This window comes from Alosa sapidissima, chromosome 9, assembly GCF_018492685.1.
Source record: "Alosa sapidissima isolate fAloSap1 chromosome 9, fAloSap1.pri, whole genome shotgun sequence".
Taxonomy (NCBI): domain Eukaryota; kingdom Metazoa; phylum Chordata; class Actinopteri; order Clupeiformes; family Clupeidae; genus Alosa; species Alosa sapidissima.
Genome location: NC_055965.1, coordinates 13,743,935 through 13,749,189, shown reverse-complemented (window position 1 = coordinate 13,749,189; position 5,255 = coordinate 13,743,935). Strand labels below are relative to the sequence as shown.

At 41.4% G+C, this 5,255-nt stretch overlaps 1 long non-coding RNA gene across 1 annotated transcript; it reads right to left on the bottom strand.

The window, feature by feature from the left end:
• Positions 1–1,341: 1,341 nt before the first annotated feature.
• LOC121719802 lies at positions 1,342–4,741 on the bottom strand. Its single transcript, XR_006034376.1, has 8 exons — positions 4,574–4,741; positions 4,106–4,444; positions 3,780–3,872; positions 3,335–3,567; positions 3,103–3,257; positions 2,941–2,997; positions 2,729–2,838; positions 1,342–1,566 (listed from the first exon to the last, which is right to left on the bottom strand). It is a non-coding gene; the product is annotated as an uncharacterized LOC121719802 (long non-coding RNA).
• Positions 4,742–5,255: the final 514 nt, after the last annotated feature.

Here is a 5,255-nt window from a genome sequence, read left to right as displayed (position 1 = left end):
TGTGCTGTCATATCAGACATTCAGTAAAATCTTTTTATATCAGGATATAAAATAATACAGATGTATTATACTGTATTATAATGTTTAGGGTTGGGCACCGAAACACGGTTCTAATATGGCACCGGTGCCGACGCAAACGGTAGTAACTGCATCGAATAACAACGTGGATTTTGGTGCCTCATTTCAGTGCTTAAAGTGTTTTTTTTTAATTTATTTTTTATACGAGGCATCACTGCATGTCATGCGCCATCTCTAACGTCTTGCTCTGATAGCAACACACCCAGATAGAGTTAGCTAACATATGATAAACACTGGATGTATAAACCAGAGTGCACCACAGGCGAGTGGACAGTGTTTGACAGCTTGCGAGAGCCCAAGTAGCTTACTTTAAAGCGATATCGCGAGCTCCTGTCAAAATCTAGCAGTGGGCCTAACTACACACAAGCAAAAGGCTATGAAACAACATCAACCGTGTGTACATTACACAATATCCTTGGTAATGCGCTAACTGACATTTATTTGAAATGTTATTAGCAAAGTTGTAAGGTGAAAACTTTATTTCATGGTGTGTTAAACAACATAATGGCATGATATTAATCTTTCATGTGCATGAGGCTATAGCATCACAATGAATATGAAGTTCATGTTAAAAGTTAGCTGGCAAAAACATAAATATGTAGGTTACATACCTGATGTCACTGAGCTGTCAGACGCTACGAAACCATCTCTGTACGTTATCGCTAATTAAACTCAGTTGACTGATGTTAGCGCATAGCCATAGTTGCTGTTAAAATGCCTACTAGTAGCCTAGAAATCTAGACGCACCCTAGCAGCGGCAAATTAATTTGCTCAGCCTGTACGTCTAGTATCAAACCATAGGGATTTCTATTGGCTGACGCCGTGGACGTCATCCAATCACAGCGCTCTATTTTGTTAGAGAGTCTTAAGGCGGGCTTAACAGGATATCGACAGTCCTGCGAAGGTGAACAACAAGGAAGGTAGCTATGGCGAACGAAGAGCGGTTGTTTGAATCGGCGTTGGCGTCAACTTTGGAGGAGTTGGACTTGTGCTTTTCTTTGAAAGTTGAGCAACACAATGCACTTAAGTCATTCCTTTCGAAGAAGGATGTATTTGCCGTTTTGCCGACTGGATACGGATATGGTCGTAGCGCTGGCCTATTGCATGCCTAGGCAGTTTGAAAGACAATTCTCTGCCCGCCCCTTGGATTAAGCGAGGTGAATGGTTCGATTCCAGACTATACATTTCAGTGATATAGGATGGCCCGCCAGGCTACTTAGGTATGGCTAGTACCTACAAAACAAGAGCAATATTAGTGGGTAATACACATATTTTGCTGGAACAATCTAAAACAACAATCCTGACTTAAATACTGAGCTACTTGTCATTTAATATGCAGTAAGGTTGACAAAGACAAATTACCTGCAGACAACGTCCATGCAGAAGAACGTAATGTTTGCCCTCTCTCCCAATTCTTTTTGCAAAAACATAGGATATGCAAATATTTCCCCATGATAGTGGTTCAGTCCCCGCAATAATATCCCGTGTCTGATTGATAAAAGACAATGTGGTTAATGATCAACTTACACACAAAGGGCCCAAGTTTAATAACAGTATAAAAAAACAGTATGGGCTTTTTTTCACCCCCGGACATGTGCAGATCCTTCACTACGCTATCAACATTTCTCACTCAGTCTGGGCAGGGAATTTGCATTCACCAGTCACGTATGACCAGTATTGAAATCTAACTTATCTGATGGCTGATATGTGTCCAGAAACCTTAAGTGAACTGTTATTACCTATCCTCTAGAGGAAATTCTTTCTCTGCATGTAATGCATTCGGGACTACTATTAATGCATGTGTGAAGGAAACTAGTCTTCATATAAACAGATAGATAGATAGATACTTTATTGATCCCCAGGGGAAACAAAGTGCAATAAAAGTATACCCTATCCAAATCGCTCATCAACAACATGATAAACAATGTTGTCATTTTATGTGGCCATGTAAAAGGTGTTTTTTTCGGCAAGGTGATCCAGGTGGGTGATCTGGGACCCACGGTGCAAAATGGCCCATAGATTGTAATCTATGGAGTGGCCAGGTATTGCGAATTACCCAGGATCGGCACACTACAACTTCATTATTGCACAATCACCTGTCCCTTCAGTCTTTGAGGGAGATAACGGGTATCTGATATAGGGGGATGAAAGTGAATATTGAACACCTTAAAAAGCCTTGGACTACACTGAACAAAATATTGCAAGACACACGTAAAAGGTTGAACAAAAAGTTAAATAGTGATGTGATGACAGTTTTGTCATAACTCATGCAGATCAGACTTTAAAGGGATTGTGAATCCATGGTAATTTTGCTTTGCTCTAACTAACCCCTTCATTAATTACATTCATTAATAACATACCGTTCAGATGACACTGTGCAGGCGCGGAGGGGGAAAAGTCCATACAGTTTGTCGATAACTTAATGAAACTTGGACCCAAAGAATTGCTCAAAACCTTTTATTCAAAGCTTACTGCCATTTGCATACATCCTCGCACACACACTCTATTTCTCTCTCTCTGTCCCTCTCTCTCACACAAAGTCACATTTCTCGTTTTTTACTGCACATCAAATCACATTCTGATGTATGTCTCCACAACATGAGTGGCAAATGGCACTGTACAATAATATTCTTCTGAGATGCCAACATACCTGCAGACTGCCACCTGCAAACCCTCTTCATTGCTTTTGGAGGTAGATTTGTTGGATGCCTCCTTACATGCCTTGAATCTTGAGACCCCACATGACCCACTGTCATTGGCCTGTGAAGTCAGCTGTTACTCATTTGGACTAATAAAGACACACCTTGCACACATCTTACACATATGATGAAAACAGATTGTGGCATGCAGAATCAAACTTACTCTTGATCCTCGTCTTTTGCTATAAACAAGCCCTCATATAAAGACGGTTCCTCCGTTCTGTATATTGCAAACGATCACAACATATTACTCTTCATGAAACTATTTCAATGACAATGTTGTTGTTCAAATATCTACATTAATGTCCATGTAATATTTACATACCCCTTTGATTTTTGGATAATGTTTCCGGTTGCCATCACAGCATACGGCCAACATATCAGGTTGACAGGCTGGACAGCAAAAAGGGTCAACTTCAGACATTGTGTCCTCGGTGTGCTTGCATAAGCAGTATTCGAAGTAACTCCTCTGAAACATGTCTGCACAGACAAAATAAGAAACAAAGAATTACAAGTACAGTCATAATTGTATCACAATGCGATTCAGGCAGACTTACCCTTCCTTTTTGAACAGACTGGTGCTCCAGAAGCTTTAAAAAAGCATGCCTTGAGAAGGAGGTAGCTGACAACTTTAAATTGGAAAACACTTCAAATACGTCAGATGAATATACAGTCAGGCAGTTGGCAGTGCTTGGCCAGTAATTATAGCGTAGGAGGTCCTTTACCCCTGGAGTCCATTCTTTCTTGCAGGTAGAGCAGAACTTTAGGGGCAAACACATCTCATATCGTCCTGTGAAAAAACAGACACATTAGACTAAGGGTGTTTCACAGACAAAATTGTGGTAAAGTTGATTGATAATAGTCAGTATTTGACATGACATTTAACATTTGTAATTTGCTAGTATATTGATGAAGTGAAACAACTTTGCCATGCTTTCAGATGTTAATTTGGGGTGCAGGTTCTGTGTTACTGAAACAAAAAGTGGGACTTCCAGAACATACCATTCACCACTGCAATATGCCTCCCAGTGCTGACTTCAGCCTCTTCAGTGCACCCACAAATTACACTTTGGGTAGGCAAAGGCAACTGGTGTACTGCAATACAGATTTTTTTGTTTTTTTTGTTACAATAGTGATTCGAAACCCCACCTCCAACATCCACAAAGTTGGCCAGATCACTATACCATAATGTCACTATCACTGCTTTCTGACAAAAAAAAAAAAATGTTTTAGCATGTATCATAACATAATTAAGAGTTTCCTTTGACAACCAACACACAATATTTGTGGAATCTTTACTAGTGTACAGAAATTTTGAATGAACATACCCTGTTCACAAAAGTGAGGCTGGCCATTCCCATCCACCACCACTGCCTTTGTATTGGGAATAGGCTCAAGGTAGCCATGGAATATTGCCACCCTGTCATGGAAGACATGCCTAATGTGAACCTCTCTGTCACACTTGCCACAGAGGTACTCAAAGTCTAGTGGGACGCACTCCAGGCACCGAATAACTGCCTTCCCTGCAAGGCATTTCTGGCACGTTTCTGTTGATGTTCTCTGTGCCGAGAGTTTGGCATCTAGGAGTACAGGCCTTGTTAGTTTTGCCCTGACTCCAGCGAGCACCTGGCGTGGTGTCCAGGCCGTCTCTCCTGTTGCCACTGGAGCTTCAGAAGCAAGATAACAGCAATATTTCCAGATACAAAGTTTTTGTAAAGTTTTACATTGGATTACTCAAACAACGGCAATATCAAATTTCATACAAATGTAAGTAAGCTGATGAAAATTGGTCTCACCCGGGCCTCAAGGAGTAGCGCATCACATATTTCGCCATGTAATCCCTGATCTTAGCAGGATCAGAAAAAAGCCTCAGGGTTTTTGGCATTTCAGACAGTTGGATAGCCTAGAAATCTAGACGCACCCCTAGCGGCAGCAAATTACATTTGCATTTGCTGCTAGGGCTAGTCTAGCAACTCTCCGTTTGCTTGTGAGCTCCAGAAATCGAAACTAAATCAGGCCAATGAAATCGTGTATAGAGTCGTTAGGTGGGCTTAACATAATGATTGATGGCAGAGTTGCAACGGTTTGGCTTGAATTCCCTGCTACTTGAAAACAAATAAGATGAATGTTGCTGTTGGCGAACAGTGTGACACGAGTTAAGCTTTTATGAAGTTGGCAAACGTTTGAACTAGCCAACTAGCTCCGCTGGTGGGAAACGCATGGGACTCATAGCGCTGCCGCTGTCCTATTGCGTGCAGAGGGAATTTGAAAGACAACTGATTATCCCGCCCCTCGGACTGAGCACTGCGAACGGTGAGTGTCCAGACCCTACATTTTAATGTAGGTCTGGCTCGTCAGGCTAACAGTTGGACATACAGACACAAAATACAGATACACAAAATAGAGGAGCGTGTGTGCGCGTGTGTGAGAGAGAGAGAGAGAAGTAGTAGGAGAGTAAGAGAGAGAAGTAGTAAGGTA